A 22193-nucleotide genomic window follows, 5' to 3' on the forward strand; every position below is an offset into this window, starting at 1 on the left:
TCAAACTGAAAGAAAGAAATGTTGCTCAGTGACGCCCTCTACATTTTCTACATCCTGCTACCAACTTGGGTACCAATCCCACCTCTGGGACCCTCATACTGCCTCTGGACTACTTAGAGCCCTTTTCTGATACCCTTCTCCCATGCAAGGACTGACTCATAGCTGGTTTCGCCTCCCTCTTCCTCATGTAAAATGTCCCTATCTTGGGTCCTCTTCCCACAAAATGGTGCTGTCACCCAGCTGTCTTACTGAAAATGTAATGACAAAGAAATGTATTTTAGACTAGAAGTCAGAATGACCCTATACCACTTAATGGCCATGTAGTTTGGGGGAAAATCACTTAATTTCTCTAAACTTTAGTTTCTTTCTCTGAAAAAAAATGGTTCAAAAATGAAATTTGCACACCTACTTCATAAGTCAGCTATGTGCCAAGGCTATCCGGCTAGTATGTGACAGCAGAGGTATATGGACAGAGGTTCACAGACTCTCAGTCCAGTGCTCTTTCTACCACACACTACTGAATGGTACAAATGGGAATGTGCAATACTCATAAAAAGTATTAAGGCCACCGTCCTTGTTTTATTATTGTGTTACCAGTTTGTAACGTGACTTCTTAAGACAATCCTTCTCTTCAGTCAAGACTATCTGTCATTGTCATCACCTCTGCACATGCCACGCCTTGGCTCATTTTTCTTTTTTCTTTTTTTTAAAGATTTATTTATTTTAGAGCAAAAGAGAGATCAAGAGAGTGTGCCGCGGGGAGGGGCAGAGGGAAAGAATCTCAAGCAGACTCCCTGTCAAGCATGGAGTCCAATATGGGCTCATTTTATGACCCTGAGATCATGACCTGAGCCAAAATCAACAGTCGGATGCTCAACCGACTGAGCCACCCAGGTGCCCCATTGGCTCATTTTTCTATTTGAAAATTTTAAACTCTTTCACAAAGACTTCCCTCATGGGCGCCTGGGTGGCTGAGTTGGTTGAGCGACTGCCTCCGGCTCAGGTCATGATCCTGGAGTCCCAGGATCGAGTCCCGCATCGGGCTCCCTGCTCAGCGGGGAGTCTGCTTCTCCCTCTGACCCTCCCCCCTTTCATGTGCTCTCTCTCTCTCCCAAATAAATAAATAAAATCTTTAAAAAAAAAAAAAAAAGACTTCCCTCATGATTTCACTCTGTATTGACAGCTTCCTTTTTTGAAGACCCACAAACCCCATCTCTACCAAGAAATATAGCAGTTGTTTATTAACTACTCTCAAATTGTTCCCTAGATACTCATTACATTAATAATAGCCTTCATTTTTTAGACTTCACTGTATTCCAAGACAATAACTTTAATAATCATAGTATTTCCAATACTCCACAGTATTTCCTGACCGAACTTCCTGTTCTATAGCCTGCTGCTCTCTGACATAAACACTTACACCAGGTACAGTTTTAACTAGTAAATGTTGTCTGCATGTTCCATGCTTACCTAAAGCATAGCATTGTGATTAAGAGTACAGCCCCTAAGATCAGGATCAGGCTACTTGAGTTCAAAAGTGAGCTCCCACTTACTAGCTGTATACCTTGGGTAAGCTACATAATCTCTCTGTGCCTCAGCTTTCTCACTTGTAAATGGGGATAATAATAGTACCTATCTCACCTACCTCACAGGGTTGTGTGTAAAGATTAAAGAAGTATAGGGGCGCCTGGGTGGCTCAGTCGTTAAGTGTCTGCCTTCGGCTCAGGTCATGATCCCAGGGTCCTGGGATCGAGCCCCACATCAGGCTCTCTGCTCAGTGGGAAGCCTGCTTCTCCCTCTCCCACTCCCCCTGCTTGTGTTCCCTCTCTCACTGTCCCTCTCTGTCAAATAAATAAATAAAATCTTTAAAAAAAAAGATTAAAGGAGTATATATATCAGGTATATATATTATAACCTTGGAATGAATATTGGAAGTGTGTGTGTGTATACATATACACACAGCATTTAGAATTGTACAATCACATAGTAAGTGTTCAGTAAATACTAGCTATTATTTCTTGCCTGCTAACTATGTGCTAGGCTGTGACATACATTATATATTTATAATTATATATTATATACATTATATATTTCATATGCACAACAACCCTGTGACACGGTCTCTGTTATCACCCACCATTTCACAGATGAGTGAAAAAAAAACTTAGAAAGATTAAAACCTTTGTCCTAATCATATAAAACAAATAACAAAACCAAGATTCAAACCCATATTGATCTGGCTTCAAGTCAATATTCTTCCCATTACACACTGCTTATTCAAACTGTTTTTTTGTTTTTTGTTTTTACTGTATATGCTTCGTCTTCCCAATAGGACTATAAATTTCCAAGGGCAAAATCTATGTTTGATAATACTTTTAGATCCCACACTATCTCCACTGTATCCTGTTTTTGTTTGCTGCAATGTTGGCCTTCAATAAACATTCACTCACTTGGAAGGCACATTTTGAGTCAAGCCTAGAAACTAAAATCCTTCAGGCACACGGGCATCACTTCTCTTATTGCCAAACTCATAAAAAGGGTTTCCTGCCTAGGACTTATCAGGCTCCCTGATCATTCACTACCAATCCAGCTGGTTTCTTATGTCTCTTTCCTTTTGTACTTTCAGGCTAGATAATCCCTATTTCAAGAGATGAAATGAGCTGATGCTAGGGATTTGAAGGGTCTCGCATGTTCAGGATCAAGTTCTGTTCTATTCATTCAATTATGTCTGCCAATTATGTGCCCGGTAACTTTCTAGGTACCAGAAACATGGACAAGACTGTCCAGACTGAAACTCCAGACTCTATAGTAGTGTTTACTAACATGACAATCACCTCCCTGCAGAAGTATAATACTTCCCTCTCCCTTGAAGTCAGGGCTTGGGCATTTGACTTGTTTGGGTCAGGGTAGTGAGACACATGTCACTTCTGGGCAGAAGTTTTAAGACTTACTGCATGCTTGGCTACCTGTTATTTTCCCTCCATAGCAATGAGCAGCAACGTTATAGATGATGGCTATTCCATTAACCTGGGTCCCAGAAAAAGGCTGGCATAGAGAAGAGCCCCAGCCAATTCACAAGGAGTATGAGAAATAAACTTCTGCCAATTCAAGCCATTGTAATTTTTCAGGTTATTTCTTACTGCAGCATAATCTAGCATATCCTGATTGACAGAGTTAAAGGAGAAAAATAAAGAAAACAGCATCCCACTCCCCTTTGCATCCATTGCTATGGATATACTAATAACTGTCTAATTGACTAATGGGGTTTGGAAGGCTGAATACGAGCACACTTGAGGGGAAACAATGCTCAATATCAATCATAGCTACAACAGTATCCTCAACAAAGTAGGTAGCACCTTCCTTAGAGAGTGTCAATAAAAACAGACACCAGTACAAGAAAACTATATACATATATCTGCATAGATCCAGGAGAGCTAAGCTTGAGTGCTTCTTTCACTAGCAAACTGGTAATCATTTTTTTTATGTTGCAGTATTTCTTTTGGTTGTTTTTTATAAAAGTGGGCTTCTAACATTCTCCCTCGGAATCTCTTCACTGTACATTTTCCAGGTAAATATTTGTGGTCTACCTAGGTCATCATAACTCCATAGTGGGCTGTGGCAGCCGTGAGATGGAGTCTATAATAGGCATAATTGACCAAAGGTCCTTAGCTTCTGCCCCCCCAAATCTATCACAGCATTCGTCCCAAGTCACACTCCCTACAGGCTACTCCCAACTAAGTATGGCAGAGAAATTAAGGCAGGCCCATCCCTGGGAGACACAGGACCCCTCTGATGGTTGACTCCCCAAGGCCTCACCAACCCTTCTTTAGACTGCTCGGAAGTCTAGGACACTTCACTGGACTTTCTTTCCCTGTCCCCTTTACTCAGGGTCAGACTTAAGTTGTGATCTGACAGCTCTCCCAGCCTTTTGTGGCCCTCTTCCCATTTTCCCTCACAGGTGTTTCTCCCTAATAAAATCCTTGGACATTAAATATCATATTAGTATCTGTTTCTCAGAGAACCTTGACAACCATATGGGCCAATTTGTTGCCAGTCCTTAAGATGTCACACTTGGGGCCTAGACCTGGAAGAAAGAAATCACGTCCACTTATATCATGCATATCTTTCAAATGAATGTCCACACTGGTATGCAGGCCCCTTGAGAGTAGGGAATGTGAAACAATGTTGAGTCCACAAAGTCTAGCCCAGTGCCTAGTACAGAGTAGGTACTTAATATATTTTTGTCAAATCACCAAGTCAGTGAAATGCTCCCTAGATTAGTGGTTTGTCAATTATACTTCTCAGAATCCTATACTCCTTGACGGGAGTTTAGAGACCATTTAGTCCGTGTAGGAACAAACCTATTTTGTACTAGTACCTGGAAATCTCCTGTTTGCTGACTATAAGAAATGTGATGCTACTACTCTTCGACTTATCCTAGGATTTAAGAATATTTTGGTCAAGATATTTTTTCTTATGTCTAATCTCATTCTTTGTCAGTACTCTAAATCACTTGTAGAAGATTGTCAGCATTCTCTTTATAACCTTTTTATGTTTATATATGCTCACTCATGTATTCTTTTATCAAATATTGAGTATATTCTATGAGTCAGGTTCTGTGCTAGGCACTAGAGATACAAGGTAAGACTTAGTCCTTGCATTCCACCTAAGCCTTTAGCTTAGTGAAGTAAGCAAACATTAAATAAATAATCCAATGACTAGATATGTACCCACAATTTGTGATAAGTGTTGTGAAGGTAAAAGACAAGGAACTGTGGGAAGATGAAATGGGATTAACATAATTGAGGTTGAGGGAGGAGTTAGACAAGGTCATTCCATGTAGTGATATTTAATCTTAGATGTTATATTTCAATTAGTTTCCTTGAGAAATAGGCTGTGGTTTAATTGATTCTACTACACACTTTATTTCATTTTATATGCTTCTCTTTCTGCCAGGAAAGCTCTTCTTTCCAGTCTTCACCTGAGGAGAATCAACAGACTCTAGCAATAGATTATATGTAGGGGCAAAGTAAAAGAAAAGAGTCAAGAATGAACCCTAGGTTACTGGCTCGCAGACTGGAAGGATGAAGGTGGTGCCATTCCCTTAGATAGGCAAGTCCATTGGCTCTACCTACACAATGCATAGTGTATCTAACCACTTCTTACTATATCCACTGCTATGGCTTTAATCCAAGCCACCATCGTCTCTCCCTTGGATTTTCACAATAGCATTCTGACTGGTCTCCCTGCTTCCACTCTGGCCCCCTACAGTCTATTCTCCTCACAATGGGCCAGAGATCCTTCCAAAATCCAGACCAACTTATGCCTCAAAACCCTACAATGGGGGCGCCTGGGTGGCTCAGTTGGTTAAGCGTCTGCCTTCAGTTCAGGTTGTGATCCTGGGGTCCTGAGATCGAGCCCCGCATCGGGCTCCCTGCTCAGAGAGGAGCGTGCTTCTCCCTCTGCCTCTACCTGCAGCTCCCCCTGCTTGTGCTTTCTTTCTTGCTCTCTCATCTCTTTCTGTCAAATAAATAAATAAAATCTTAAAAAAAAAAAAAAAACCACCCTACAGTGACTTTTTATCATGCTTGGAATGAAAATCAAATTCTTCTTATCATGGCCTACAAGCCCATATATGATCTGGCTCCTGGCTACCTCTCTGATATATCTCACAACTTTTCTTTTGACTTCTTACTCCAGCCATTATGCTTTTTCTCAAATATACCAAGTATATCCCTATTCAGGGCATTTGCACTTTCTGCTGCGTGTGAAATATTCTCCCAGATATCCGCATGGCTTATTCCTTATTTTTGTTCAAGTTTTCCTTAATTAATATCTTCTTCAAGAGACCTTCCTTGATCATCCTATTAAATACAGTACGCTCCCCATCACTTTTTATCTCCTTAGTCCACTTTGCTTCAAGATACTTAATGTACCTTTTATATATAAAAAACCCATTGGACTTACTTGTTTTTTTATTATCACTCCCTACCAATAAAATGTAAACCTCAGAAGTCAGAAACCTGCTTACTGTTATATCTCTGATACCTAATATTGTGTTTGATACCTAATATGTAGGAACAAGGGTGGGAGAAGACAATGAGTTTAGTTTGGGATGTGCCGATTTGGAAATGATTTGGGGACATTCAAGCTGGGATGTTCAGTAGGCAGTTGCATAGTAGAGTCTGGAGCTCAGATCAATTTGGAGATAGTAATTTGAGAGCCTTGAGCATAAAGATGGTATTTAAAGCCATGAGACTGGATGAGGATGAGGTAAACTAGAAAGGACTGTACAGTGAAAAGAGGAGAGGACCCAGGACTGGGTCATGGCAATCAACAATATTAAAGACCAGTGTGATGGATATCATTCTTCCTTAATCTTTTTCCTTCAGCCTCTCCCAATTCTTCCTTGGCTCTTAAATGTCTATTTCCAGAAGGTTTGTCCTAATTTGGCAGAATGCTGGGTTAAAAAGAGGCAACTACTCCTACATATACAAAATAAAACCCACCCTCAGAGAGTAACATTTTTCTGGATCTTCTAAGGGATGAGCCATATTTAGGAAGGATCCATCCATTGAAAATACGCCTGAACAATGTTTATTATGGTTTGTGATTTAGAGTTACTTAAGAAAACTATGAAGACACTGTTATTAGGAATTCTATTAATATTAAAACCCAGGCATATGTCACTGTAACTACTTGGCTTTCATTTAATCTACTTTCTGTGCTTGTCCCTCCTTCTTTTTAACTACAGCACATTTGAAACAGTTTAGGAGAAGCTGAACCAATTCTCATTCTTCAGTGTCAGGAACCCAAAAGGAGGCAGGTCCTTAGATATAAGCTCCCCAAAATGGATTTTCAACTTTGATAAGCAAAGACATTGTGATCACTGGGCATGCACACTGAGCCTTTGTTTTTAGAGAAATGAAAGCATCAATATTTGTCATTTAGCTTGTTGGGCTTAGGTTGGAGAAAAATGAAAAATCAGGAGACTTCAACTCTGTTGGATGCTTTAAGAAAATGTCCTTTAAATTATTCAGGGTCCATTTGTCTCCATCTAAGAGTGCACAAAGTGTCAGATTAATTTTCAGCAGTTAAGAATTAAGGCTCAAAAAAAAAAAAAAAGAGAGAGAAAAAAAAGAATTAAGGCTCTTGAGTGACTCTGTGATCAGAGTGGGCAACTGAAATATGCTAAATTGATGACGCCTGGGACATTTCTCTTTTGTGTCAGAGGCACAATAAGCTGTCAGGAATTAAGCAGTATGAGCAGCGGAGTCATACAAGGCTGGAAAAAAGGAAGGGTGGCACCTTGCCATTAAATAATGATTACAGCCTGACCCAGGCAAAGATGTAAAGCAAAAAGGAGCATTTTATTTACTCAGTTTGGAGCTAAGTTGTGGTCTGGAGAGCTCTGCTGCTGAGTGGAGCCTATATGATCTTAAAGGGCAGTAGGCTTGCTAGAGGAACTTTGTGCCTTTATTTTCAACAGCTGTATCCTTATCTATTCAAGAAGCTTCTGATCCCGTTGGGAATACTACACCTCTAGGGGAGGGTTTGGGTCTCCTCTGCAGGGTTAAGATTCCATTCCAACTCAAAGTGGACTATCCACTGGTATTCTTTGTTGCACCTTCATCAGTCTTTGTCTCTGAGAGTTCTAGATCTCTCTGGCATTGGAATCAGGGTTCTGGAAGAGAGGACGATTGACCCGTTAGATGATAGTAGACATAACTTCTCTTAATATATCCATTTGACAGCTGAGGAAACTAATACCCAAAAAAAAGGTGAACAGCTTATTCATGCCATGGTACAGCATTCAGTGGCAGAACAGATATTCAAAGTAATGTCTTCTCTTCCTAAGTGCTCATTATCTAAGAAAATGCTACCTCAAAACAATTTTTTCCATATATGATAAAAAATTAATTAAGCATTCCAGGAGCTAAAATAGGTTTTATGAAAGAGAAAACCATTTCTGCAATGGTTCTTTTGAATTAAGTCCATGAACCAGAATCTCTTATCAAAATGTAAACTTCAAAGCTGAAAACAAGTACTTAATTTTCCAAACTCTAGCATTGTTTCTTGAACCGTGACCCAGACAAAATTATTATTCATTTCTTTTATTTTTTTAATTTTTTTAATCAAATTCACATGCACCTATTATGATAAATCAACAAATTCTACAAGGTTGGGCCAAACAACAGTCCCCATTCCTCTTCCCTCATTCCTTTTTTTCCTTCCCACTAGGAAACCACTTTCAAATACTTTCATTGATTCTTTTGATGCATATCTCAATATCTCTAAATTTACAAGCTTGTATTGCTAACTCATGAGTTTTCTGTTTTAGGCATATCTATTAATTTGCATGTTTGGAAGGTGAAAATTTGCTACTCTTCCTTTTCTCTGCCTACCACAAACACATCTCCCATTTCTCTGAACTCCCAATATAATTATATTGAGTTTAGATCAGTGTTTACATTACGACAATATAATAACCTTTGACTATTTTCATTTTGCTGCACAACTTCTTATTTTTCTTGGAATTAATAATTGCCTGGGGGTTCTAAGTTAAAATTTTTTTTTCTTCAGATTTTTAAAAGCATGGTTCCATTATTTCTGGCTTCCTGTTTTGCTGTTAAAAAGTCCAAAATCATTCTTGATGTTTTGTCTGTGACTTTCCTTTACCCCATCCCAAAAGCTGTGGAATCTTCTTTTTTCCCCCTAAGAGTCTAAAATTTCATAATAATGTGCCATGCTGTGGGCTCATGTTTATTCATTGTGCTGGACACTAATTGGGCCCTTTAAATATGGAAAATTCACTTTCTTCACCATGGGAAATTTTTCTTATATTATTTCACAGATGATTTCTTCTTTTCCATTTTCTCTGTTGTCACATCTGTCCCTTTCTGCATTTCCTATTATTTAGATGTTGGGCCTCTTTGATTGGTCCTTGAATTTTCTCAACTTCTCTCTCCTATTTTCCACCTATCGTTTTTTTGCTCTACTTTCTGTGAGATTTTCATACCTTATCATTCACCGTTTCCACTTATTTTTGTTTTTGCTATTATGTTTTAAATTTCCAAGGGTTTTGTGTGTGTGTGAATGCTCTTTTTTTCTTTCTTTTTACATAATCTTCTTCTCATTTCGTAAATTCAATACAAATTTTAGCTCTCTGATGATATTTATGGTAGTGTTTTCTGGGAGGAAGGGATTTTATTCTCCCTGTATGGTTTCTGTTTCCTCCCTGTTGCCTTTAACTACTTTTTTGTTTTGATCTTTATCTTTCAAAGTTAGAGGCTTTCATCAAATCATTGTAATGCTTGGCTCTCTGCTCATATACTGACAGACAAAAGAGCTGACTGGAAATTCTGAGAGTATGAGTGAGATTGTTGAACAAGAACTTCACTGTAAGTAGTATGGACATATGTCCTGGTATCACCAGGACAGTCCCAGGTTATGCCTGCTGCCCCAGCATAATTATTAATGAAGCCTCCTTTTACTCTCAAAAATGTCCTACTTTGTATGATAAAACAATTGGTCATTGTAAACACAAGGTGATCTGCCTGGGCCATTTGTTAGGAAAGTGAATGTTAGTAGATTTTTAGGTTTTCCTCTTTGGCTGGTCAAATTTCCCAAGAAATACTCTCATTTTCCTACCTAGAGGTAAATGTCTGACCACCAACATTCAAGAAACTGCCAAAATAAAATGTTTTAAAAAATTAAAAACAAGACTTTCACACAAATCTAGGGTCAGGCAGATTCTGAGAACATTTTGAGGAACTGGACATGACTTATAGTCATTTCAGAAGCAATTTTAGAATAAGATTGCCTGATTAGATATTCTGGTTAATGTCCAACAAGACAATACAAAATATAACTTTTGAAGTTATCTCTTCTACTGTACAAAAATTATGTGCACCTCTACTGGATAAAATCTGCAAGTTAACTTATAACTTCCCAGAGTCTGAGTCTTTAATATAAAAATCAAAGTCAAATATAGGTATATTTCCCAAGATAAGTAAATCATCTTTGGGTGGGCTTGTTAAACAGTGCTCCATATCACATCAAAATGACATGCTGCACTCTTTTAACCTTATTTCCAGCTTTTGGAAAATTTTTCCAAATAGACCGAGAGAGAGGTAAAGCCTGGGGTTTCAGCATTCAGATTCATTTCACATAATCTCATGTTCTTTATGATATTCAAGCTGTCAGCTGGTCATGGTATCCCACAGCTAGAGACCCTATGTCTTACCATCTCTAGTTTTCTCCTGAGGTAGAGGTGGGGCAGTGATCTAAAAGTGTGGAGTTGAGGGAGCACATCTAGGGACCTATTTCTTAAGCAGCTTTCCATCAATCTTCCTTTAATAGCTTCCCCTTTATGCCCAGTTCAAGAGGCACATGGCGCCTCCAGCTGTGATCTTTTGATGATACTACAGGGTAAACCAGGTTGGCTCTCAATTTCCCCCACTGCCAGGCTAAATAAAATTCATGTTTATTAGATTTGCTAATTCTGTTAACCTTGGGATACCTGGGTGGCTCACTCGGTTATATCTTTGCCTTCAGTTCAGGTCATGATCCCAGGGTCTTGGGATTGAGTCCCGCATGGGGCTCCTTGCTCAGTGGGGAGCCTGCTTCTCTCTCCGCCTGCTGCTCTCCTTGCTTGTGCTCTTTCTCTCTTCCTTTCTCTCTGGCAAATAAATAAAATCTTTTTAAAAATTCTGTTAACCTTGATCTATTTGCTTTCCAGCTCCGAAAATATTGTTGCCTTCCTTCCATTTCTATTTGTGGGCTTTATGTCTTTAAAACAGAATCATTTTATTACAGTTTAGAGGCATTTCAGGAGGTTTGGTGAACTCTCCAATGTCAGTATCTTTGGATCTTTCTTCCAAAACTGGTAAGATTTCCTAGCAAATATGATTCCAATCTGCCTGCAGAGTAAAGATCTGGCTGCCAACATTCTAAGAGTTGAATAGGGGAAGAAAACAGGAGGTTTCTGATTTCAGTATGCATAGATTCACTTCCCCTCATCTTAAGTACAACACTTACCTTTTTCTGGGTTACACTAGAAGCTTTCACTGGACCCAAGAAATGAGGAAAACAAATGGAGTGAAATTAAATACATGTATTCAATCCACCAGCATGTTAACTCATGTCTGAGTATTTCTTTCCTTTTTATTAAAATCTACAGGGATAATTATAAATAAGAAATTTAGCTATTCAAGTCATTAACTTAGGACAAAGCCAAATGTGTATTTTGTGAACTGAACCTTTTATTCATTTCCCCACCACAAAATATGAACAACTAGCGCTGTGTTAAGTATACATAAGAAGTATAGAACAGTGCCTAGAACTCAGTGTTAATTATTTGTTACCATTTTCTGAAAACAAATGACAAATTTAATAGGTAAATTTTCGTGAACTGATGAGCTGTATCAGCAGCCACATATCCCATGTGTTAATATAACCATCTATTTACTTTGCTTTTTGCTGTGCATTTTAAATTAATTCAATAAACTGTGTGGTTCAAGCATCTTAACTTAGTCTGTGAACCTTTCTGCTCTATGACCTGTAGGGTAGTCTGCTAGTATCATACTTTGAGATGACCATTTCATGAAGGTAATTTACCACTCCAAGAGATTCTGAGGTCAAAGTAATTTTTAAGCGTTGGATAAGACAGAGTTAAACCGATTTTCTTACTGTAAAATTATTTAGATCTTGTAATAAACGTGTAGAGTGTAGCTTTCTAAAAAGGAGATACAGTCGCTCCATTTCTCAAACTTTTTGACAAAATAAATGTTTTTTTCCCCAGGAGAATCTCATGAGGCTAATGTTCCACAGACCATACTTTGGGAAAGGCCTCATTAAGAAAATAGGTACTGCCATCTTGGTGCCTTTTCAACATCAATCTCTTGTTCATGTTTCCTTTCACTTCTGCCCCTGAGCAAAATGATTGGATTTACTGACACATTTTAGCAAAGAATATGGTTGAGGCTGTCAAAAGGTTGACTGGTTTGAATAAATGTCCACTTTAAATTGAAAGCCAAATGTAGGGGAAAGAAAATCCATAGAGACAAATGAATGAAGACCTTGGAGACATTCTAAAAGATGACAGGAAAGGGGAAGAATGCCTGGTGAATCAGGTTCAGAAATGAACTACTGAGGCTCCCAAAAGCTCCCCAGAGAGAATAACAGCCAAATGAACTGAGTGCTAACTCTGCACTATTTTCTTTTCAAACACTGATTATTTCACTTTTCTTTCCAACCATCCTGTGAGATTGGTCCTAGTTTTCTCACAATTTTACCAGTGTTATCAATGCACAGAAAACTTAAGTAATTTACACAAGATCACATGGTTAGCAAATTTCAGAGCCTGCATTTGAACTCCAGTTTGGATGCCTCTAGAGGTGGTGCTCTTAAATATCATGTTAAATTCTCTCATTGAGGGGCGCCTGGGTGGCTCAGTTGGTTAAGTGTCTGACTCAGTTTCAGCTCATGATCTCAGGGTCGTGAGATTGAGCACCACATCGGGTTCCATGCTCAGTGGAGTCTGCTGGAGGTTCTCTCTCTCCCTCTCCCTCTGTCCTCCCCCCCCCCATACACGCTCTCTCTCTAAAATAAATAAATAAATATTTGAAAAAATTCTCTCATTGAATAAGCTGTGAAGAGTCTATTATGACAATTTCAGCAAAAGGACCACAGTTAACTCTGAGGCTAGTCCAGGGCTGGTCTAACTGGCACACTCCCACATTTAACCACACTGACACTTACTCCCCTGGAGGGAGGCATGGAAATTTATTTAGCTCTGTGGCTGGTTCTGTATATGATTTTGGTGACTTCAAGATATTTTCTACCCAGCTTTTGGACAGCTATCATACTGGAAAAAAGCAGAAAAACTAGACCTAACTAATGTGTTAATTGCAGATAATGGCCCAATAAAGCAATATAATGTGATGTGTAACATGCAGATGCTGATGCCAAAATACTTGGGTTTGAATCTTGGCTCTGCCATTTATAAGCCATATGATTTTCATAAATTCCTTAATTTTTCTGTGCCTCAGTTTTCTCCTCTATAAAATGGAGATAATAATAATATCTTTCTTATAAGGCTGTTGTGAGGATTAAATGAGTTCATATATGTAAAGCACATAGAACAGGGTCTGGCTCATGATATGTGCTCTATTTGTTCTAGTTATGGTTATTATCCCACTATTAGGACTATTACTATTTCATTATGGGAAGCTTTCTGGAGCTAAAGAAAGGAATCTCAAAAAGTAGAATTTCAGATTTTTTCCTGTTGGATTCTTAATATTGTGTTTGTTTGGCATGACTGACCTTTCTCAATCAGAAGGTTTGCTCTTCATTTTACAACTTCTTCTCATTAGCTTTTTGCCCTTTAAAGAAGTTTGTGTTATTACTATTTTAAAATACTGCTGAAGTTTTCTAATTAAGCTCTGCAAATCCCCTGAAGTGTTTACAGCACAGACTAAGAACAGACTGCTGACTTCTAAAGGGAACACATCTTTCCATGGAAAATAGAAGACATTCTCCTCTGAAAGTCCCCTCCAGCCTCATAACTTCAATGTATCTCACATCAAATTTGCCTTTCCCTCCAGACTGGCACCCCTTCCTTCCCATCAGCCCCTGGTATACCACACCTGAACACCCCTCTTGTGACAAGCAAGTCCTACTATGGAACAGTGGCTCAGAGGCTTTGGAGTCAGACAGACCTGGATTTGAGTTATTTGCTACTGGTGTGACCTTAGACATATTACTAACTAGAATTTATCTGAGCTTCAATTTCCTTTTCTATGAAATGAGGATAATAATACCTACCCCCTTATAAGGCATCTGAGGAATAGATGAGAAAAGGCATGTAAAATCATCAGCCTAGTGCCTGACATGTAATAGTAGCCAACACATACTGAGGTTTGCTATGTGCCAGGTAGTGTTCTAGCACTTCTTACGTGTATTTACTCATATAACCCTCATAATTCAATGCCATAATTACCATTATTATCCTTATTTTGTAGACAAGAAGATTCAGGCATGGAAAGGTTAAGTTATTTGCTCAAGGTCACAAAGCAGAACTGGTGTTCAGGTCAAGGCAGGTTAGCTCCAGAAGTCATGCTCTTATCTTAACCACCCTACTCTTTCACCTTCCATGCAGTATACACTCAAAACTCTCACTATTTTCAACAAGTGATGACACTTACTGAATGCTGAATGCTATGTGCCAGAGACTATGCTGAAAGCTTTGCATACACGATGTTAATTAATCCTAAACTTTATGAGGTATGAACGCTTCTCTCCATTCTATAGATAAAGAAACTGAAGCTCAGAGAGGCAAAGACACTTATGTATGTGGCCCGGGTAGGAAGTGACAAAGTTGGATTCCAATCCCAGATCTATATGACTTTAAAAGCCCATGCTTCTAGGCACTTTATTCACCTTCCTGAAAGTTCTTTCCTCATATGATGGGAGGGAAATGCTTCTGTTTCTCAGGTCATTGTGAAGTTGCTATAACCAGATGAGGATTGTCCATAAGCATTGCAAATCATTTTGTTAAATGGAAGAATTCTTTTGTCATGAGATTTCACCTGAGTGTAGAAATGTTAAGGTGGCACACTTAGGTCAGGGAGAGTGTCACACTTAATGCCTTCAACTGTGAATATTAATTTTTGGCTCTAAATGGCCACATTGACCCTGGAAGACAGAAATCTGGAAAACAGCCTTAAACACCTTACTCTTATTTGTTTCAGCTGAAAATGTAGTCTTTTCAAAGGCCCTATGGTGTGTGAAATGGACGTGCTATACTGTTAAGTGACCAATAAAAGTGATTACGCCATTCTTCTACTCAAAAGTCCTATAGAATTAAAATCAGTACATTCAGGTTGACATTCGAGAGCCTTCACTTACTTCCCTAACATGAAACCTATATTCCACTCAAAACTTTCTATTCACTGCTACCAAGTACACCTTTTGCCATTCCTGCCTCTGCATCTATGCCTATTGCTTTCCCCCTCCTCCATGCCCATCCATGCAGTCCTAGCTGAGGATCTACCTCCCAGATGAATTCCAACTCCCAATGACCCCTTTGCTTCTAAATTTACAACTCAGTCCATTTCCTTATGTGCTCATTCAGGGCCAACATACCAAAATGACGATTTAAGTCATGAATTTTTGAGTTTCTTTAATTTTTTCAAGAAAATTTCTGTGTCACCATGATTTTTAAATTGTATAATGATCGAAAATCTTGTCTCCAAATCAGTATCATAAACTCCTCAAGGGCAAGAAACATGTATGTCTTCAATTCTTTTTTTTCAGTGTTCCTAACTTCTACCTCAGTTCTAGGTACATAGGGTTTTTATTAAATAAAATGAATGAAACAGAGTAATGCTATATGCAAACATCTAGAAAGCACAGACAACAGCAATTAATTGTATGGATGAGTATATCACAGAACAACCAGAATAAATTAAGCACTTGGCTTGGGGGAAATTTGGTCTATACCAATTCCTGCCAACCCTTCAACATGTTCAAACTGTCAAGAATATATTTTTTTTTTATCTTGCTCCTTTCAAAAGATTGATCTCAAAACAGCTCAGGCTTTCTGCCATTTCTGAGTCATTGCTAATCTCATGCTGTCTTATATATGAATCATTCAATTCTCCCGCCATATCCTTTTGTCTCCAAAAGCCCTCCTTGTTCTCCTTAATCTCATCAGAGAGTATCAACTTAGTTCTCATTGTGCTGTTCTTATCTCTTTCCTGCAAACCCTAACTGATGTGGACTACTGTTGTTCCCTTCCATTTTTTGCTCTCTTTAGGACCGAATCTTTCACAGCACTTCCACGGATTAGAGCGGGTGCCTCATTGATTCCTGACTGTGGTTTTTACCCCTGAGGGGCTATGATCGCTAATAGGCACAGCTGGCCTATACATCAGTTACCTCTGTTTTACTGAAGGGCCTTTAAAAAAAAGTCCACCAGCCTTCAAATACTCCTTCTTTACAGCCAGTGATACAGTAAAAAGTGGCATTTCACATTACTTCTCTGGGTTAAGACTCAAAAGAGCCTCCTTCTCTTCAGGTGTATCCTCTTTTCTCCAAACAGAAGGCACTTCTAAGCACCAGTCATCATCATGCCACCTCCTAATTGCCAACCCATTTCCCCTTCAGGGAATGGTACAGGCTTATCTGCTAACTATCTAGATAAGAAGGACCTAGTCCTAGAAAGCCAGAAAAAAAGAATGAAATAATAGGCTAATTCAAAAAAAAATAATAATAATAGGCTAATTCAGTTATTAGCAATTGGAACCAATGACCAAACTCCATAACCTCTCCTCATCTCATCAAAATTTACCTGTCCTTTGTCTCCCTCCCTAGGAACTTTGCTGGGTAATGCCACTGTCATAAAAACTAATCTGAGCAAAGGCATTAATAACGAGTACTGTCTTAAAATATTTGACTCCTGAATATATCAATCAAAACAGTTATTTGTTATCAGCAGAACTGAAAAACCAGAACTCCAGATATGTGACTAAACTAGTTAATGTTTCACAGTTCTGCAGTATTATAGAAATAGCTTTACCTAATGAATTATTGAACACTAAAAGAAAGAAAGAGAGAGAGAGAGAGAGAAATAGCTTTAATTCATCATTGGTAATTTTTTAAAAATCATCCAAACCAGTTAAGGCACCTGAGGAGATTCCAAGTGCTCAGTAAACAGGTTGATTCTTTTACCTTCCAACTGGTAGATGTGACCCTAATGGATATGATTAAACTTTCTCACCTAAAGGTAGGCTTTCCCAACAGAATTATTCCAGGGGTCAGAGAAAAGGCACTTGATTATAGTAGAAGAGGGAAGGGAATGAGTCCTCTCTAAGCATGCTGCCAATACTTCGATTTGAATGATGTTATAAATGGTCTTACCTAGCATTCTAATTATCCTTCTGCATAATTAATCCTGCTCATGGCACAAAGCTATGCACAATTATGTTTTTCCCTGGAGGGAACACCATGCTTCAGGATTACTGCAATATGTGGCTTGAAGTGAGTTGGACAATAAGAGGAAGAGAAAAGTGAGCTCTAGTGTTCAAATTATTACATATAATGCTTAGATGATTGGTTCAGTGCCCTTAGTTTGAAAATGAATTATTTTGTACTTTAGGACTAAAGAAAGGCACCTAAGTGAAAAATCACAGGGGAAAGTTCTACATCTTGATCTGGGAGACAGCCTTTCAAGGCAAAGGGACCTGGGATCAAGCCCAGTCCTATTAAGCGTGTGGCCCTACATTTTTTATTTAACTTGGTTGAACCTCAGCTTCTTCAGCTGTAAAACAGGCATCCCTTTCTCGCAGAGTTGTCATGAGTATTAAGTTGCATAATGGGTATAATGAGTTTGGTACATGGGAGGTACTTAATAAGTGCTAGTTCCCCTCTCTTCTTTTTCCCTGATGTGAAGTGTGTGTTTGAGCAAAAGGCTTGGAAACTTGCGCTGTCAGAGCAAGAGGAAGCTGAGAGTTCATCTTGTTGAATTACCTCCTTTTGACAGATGAGGATACAAAAGTTCACAAAAGTTGTGTGTGCCTTACTGAGTTTTTTTATAAAATAGGAATGGAGCTACTGATTCGAATCTCAGTACTCTGGAGAAGCCTATAATTTACTCTGCATTACCCATTCCTATCCAGATCTGGAGTATGAAAAGGAGGTGCTCTTCTCTAATCTTTTCATAGGTTTTCTACTTAAGCCAGCTTTGTAGTTTAAATGGACAATTACCCATCTGCAGCCCACAACTTCCACAGCAATTTGCTGAGGCAATTTCCTAAGCAGCTCTCAGAATTACTTAGGCCATGGTTATAGTCAAGTGGATACAATGAGGCTCTAGGATTCCAGAGAAAAGAAATGGCATGGAGATGGAACTGACAGAACCTGAAAATCTGCCTAAAAGTGACAGAAGGTAGTGGGAAAAAGATGTCTAAAGTTTGGAGCTTGAATGACTGGGAAAATGATGATTTTATTAACAGACATTTGGAAGTCAAGAATAGGAGTAGATTCACAGTGGAGATGGAGAAGATGATGAGTTCATTTTTGACATGTTGTGTTTGAGTTTCCAGTAGAACATTCAGGCAGTGAGGCCCAGGAGGCAGAGGTATAGCTAGCCTTTTTGGAGTTTTTGTGTCAATAGTTAACAAGATGCTTTCTCCAGGTAGATAGCCCTGAGCATAAGACTTGATCAGAGAACAGACAGCTAGCGCATTCCTGGAGAAAAAAGTACCACCCCTTTATCTAATCTGCATGGTGTAGCCTGGTGCAGGGCTTGATGAGCAGAGCACCAGCTAGATTACAGCCCCCTTACTTCCTCCAGAACCAGCTGCAGTTGCTCTGCCAGTAGCCAGCTAGAACTAGGTAAGAGTTGAAACTTCTCAAAGAGAGTATATAGAAAGACACAGAGGAATGGCCTTATTGGGCTTAGGTGTTGTGAGGGTTTCAAGGGGTTGTTTATCATTCATTCATTGCTTTCATTCTTTTCATTCGCTGAGAGAGCAAGCTTTGTGCATACATGGGAGAAAAATCCTTCCAGGAAGAGATAACAGCAAGGAAAAAGGCCCTTCAGCAAGAATATGACTAGCATGTTCTAGAAAGAGCCAGGAGACTAGTGTGATAGAGCAAAGTAAGCAAAAGCGGAGAGTGATTGGAGATGAGGTCAGAGTAAGTAAAGGATGGGGATCCATGCCAGATTAGATAGGATCTTGCAGGCCATTGTAAGGACTTCGCTTTTCTTCTAAGTGAAATAGGAGTCACTGGAGGGCTTTGAATGGAGGAGTTACATGATTCGTGTTTTGAAAGGTCCACTCATGGTTCTGTGTGGAAAATATAATACAGGGGTATAAAGCAGAAACAGGGAGTCTAGTTAGAAGAAGCTACTGTAATGATGCGGATGTGAAATCATGTTGCCTGGACCAGGGTTATGGTGATAGAAATGGTGAGAATTGGTTGAATTCTAGATACATTTTGAAGGTAATACCAACATGATTTCCTTATGAATTCGATGGACAGGAGGAGAAATATTAAGAGAGAGTGAGAGAGAGAGGAAATTCAAGGACAGAATTGCCATTTCCTGAGATGGGAAAGAATATAGGACAAGCAAGTTTGGAGGTGAAGATCAGGAATTCCATTTTGGAAATAGGAGTCTACAAGTTAGAGAAGAAGTCCATGCTGGGGATATCAAATTGGGGGGTTATCATTGTACAGTTAGTATTTAAAGCCATGAAGGGCACCTTGGTGGCTCAGTCAAATATCCGACTCTTGATTTTGGTTCAGGTCATGATCTCAGGGTCATGAGATGGAGCCCAGTCTCGAGCCCTGCATCAGGCACCCTGCTCAGTGGGGAGTCTGCTTGAGATTCTCTCTTTCACTCTCCTTCTGTCCCTCCGCGCCCAAGGCTTGCATTCTCTCGCTCTCTCTCCAAAAAAAAAAAAAAAAAAAAGCTATTTAAAGCCAAGAATCTGAATGAGATCACTGAGGGAATAAGTACAGATAACAACAACAAAAAAAAGGTAGTGAGATGGAACCCCAGGGATCACAGAGATCAGAGGACACAGAGAGGACGCGCGCTGCCTTTGAGCCCCCGCTGCACCTGCGCGAGGCACCAGGGGGTCAGGCTGCAGCACCAGAGTAGGCGCTTGCGCATAACTGGGGCCGCCTGGTTCCCCTGCCCGCGGCCCTTTTAACCTCGAGTGACACAGCTGAAAAAAAAAAAAAGAGGACACAGAGAGGAATCAGCAAAGGAAATTGAGAAGGAGCAGCAGTGACGTAGGAGAACCAGAAGAGGGCCGAGTCCTGGAAACCAAGTGAAGGAAGTATTTTAGGAAGCATATTAGTTGTATTAATTGCTGCTGATAAGGCTAGTAAGATAAGGAATAAGAACTGGTCACTTAACTAACAAAATGGAGGTCATTGGTGACTTTCACAAAGAATGATTTTGGTGGAGTGATGGAGGAAAAAACCTGATTGGAGTGAGCACAAAAGACAACTGGGGACAGCAAGTAGAGACAAATTTTTTAAAGATTTATTTATTTGTTCTAGAGAGTGAGCAAGAGAGAGAGCACAAGCAGGGAGAGGGACAGCGTGAGAGGGAGAGAGAGAATCCCAAGCAGACTCCCCACTGAGCATGGAGCCCAAAACGGGGCTCAATCCTATGACCCTAAGATCATGACCTGAGCCAAAATCAAGAGTCAGATGCTTAACCAACTGAGTCACCCAGGCGCCCTGCAAGTAGAGACAAATTTTTTGAGGAGTTTTGCTAAGAAAGTGAGCTGAGAACTGAGGCCACAGATACAGGACAGGTGGAGTTAAGAGGAGGTTTTTTTGTTTTTTGTTTTTTTAAGATGTTAGCAGTAATAGTATGTCTATATAGCAGTAGGAATGAACCACTAAAGAGTGAAAATCACCAATGCAGGAGATCAAGGGGAGAACTGCTAAAGTTATAGCCTTGAGCAACCTAGAGGTGTTGGGATGTAGTACCCACAGGGAGGAGTTGGCCTTAGATAGGAGCAGAGATGGTTCTTTCATAGTAACAGGAGAGAAGAGAAAGAATATGGGTATACTTGCAGTAGGAGGGTAGATGTGGGAATCTGTGGGACTTCTATTCTGATTGCTTCAGAAGGTCAGCAGTTGTTAGGGGACATGAGGGAGGAGGTGTCGGGGGTTTGAGGGAGAGGGAAAAGTATAGTGAGAGAGTGGATGAATGGACCAAGGAAAGGGAGTGGCAGTCAACACCAAGGGCCCAGCTGAGATTAATGGTCATGAAAATAAGGAGACAGTTAACACAAGGCTTCATCTGTATTCCCTCCAGCTCCCTAGCCTTCACCCCTACTCCTTTCTGTTCAATTGCATAAGAAACGGTGCGTGGACCATGTCCTCACCTCCAAACCATCTCCCTTTTTGCCTCTGAGATGATCTCTTCTGCATAGCTCAAGATGAAGGAGAAGCAACCAGTTCAAAGTGGGAAGTTAGATTTTGGAGAGGGTAAATCCAAATGGCTTCAGATCTAGGACTTGGGTCAGGGCTCTGGGCTGATTTGGCACAGATCTGGCACAGATTTTGGAGTTGGTTCTCATGGCCAAGAGAATGGATGGTGTTATGCAAGGGAGGAAGGGAAGATAAAGGAAAGGAGGAGGGTTCAGGACAGAGCTGTGGAATCTGACTACACTGCCAGAGCAGGTAGGGGAAACGGGAAGAAGATTTTCTAGGGAAGCAAACAGAGGACACACCACCTGCCTTTCACCTGACTGCTGTTAGTCAGGCAATGTTTGAAAAAGCACAGGTATGAACCCTGCCATATTTCATCTATTTTTCACTATGCCATGAGCTGGTTGCTGCCTCACTGCTTTACAAATTCTCTCGTCCCTGAGGATCTCAAAGGACAGAGTGTTCTAATGCTGTACCAGCTTGAATCACGGATGTTAGTTAAACAGGAGGAAAACAAATTAAAACCCCCATATGTCCAGGTTACACAGGGACTCTCCCTTTCTCTCTCCTTCTTAGTCAAGCCCTGGCCCTGGGAGCTAACATCCCTTCACATCTGTACACTTTTTACTTGCAAAGAGCTTTCATGACTGTCAGCCAAACTGGATCCTTACAGAACCTCTATCAAGTGGGAAGAGAAAGGATTATAACCTCTGCTTCACAGGTGAAGACCCTGAGACCCAGGCAAGCAGAGATTTGTAGTCACTGGGCTGGTGGGTGGCAGAGCTGCTCCTGGAATGTAGGTCCTCAGCCTCCAGGCCTGGTGTCCCATCCCCAGCTGGGCACTGCTGAAAGGGCTGTTACTGTGTGGCTGCTCTTTATGTACTCATGAGAACCTGCCAGTCGTGGCTCCAACACCTGCCTCAAGAGCTAATTTAGAGCCTGCCACATGTCCACTACCATACCAGTGCTTATGGGGCTTCAAACAAGGTACATCATGGCCCCTGTCCTCAAAGAAATGAAAACTTCTGTATTCACCTCTCTCCTACCCCAGCCCTGGGTGGGGGTGGCAGGTATTGAGGACTAATGATGAAGGATGAGAAGATGGGGAAAAAAAGGACAACCAGAGTCCCCGCTAAGTGTCAGGCACAGTGTGGAGTACATAGGTTATTATATATGTCATCTGTATGATGTGTGTAATACATATGTGTACACACACACACACACACAGT

General features: G+C 40.1%; 1 protein-coding gene and 1 non-coding gene across 2 annotated transcripts in view; one reads left to right on the top strand and one right to left on the bottom strand.

The window, feature by feature from the left end:
- The window catches only part of RTL4 (retrotransposon Gag like 4), a 313336-nt gene that overhangs the window by 126319 nt on the left and 164824 nt on the right, over positions 1–22193 (bottom strand). The window lies entirely within an intron of this gene.
- LOC115940676 (small nucleolar RNA SNORA76) lies at positions 19605–19739 on the top strand. Its single transcript, XR_004075402.1, has one exon. It is a non-coding gene; the product is annotated as a small nucleolar RNA SNORA76 (small nucleolar RNA).

Source organism: Leptonychotes weddellii, chromosome X, assembly GCF_054177405.1.
Source record: "Leptonychotes weddellii isolate Sample4059 chromosome X, ASM5417740v2, whole genome shotgun sequence".
NCBI lineage: Eukaryota > Metazoa > Chordata > Mammalia > Carnivora > Phocidae > Leptonychotes > Leptonychotes weddellii.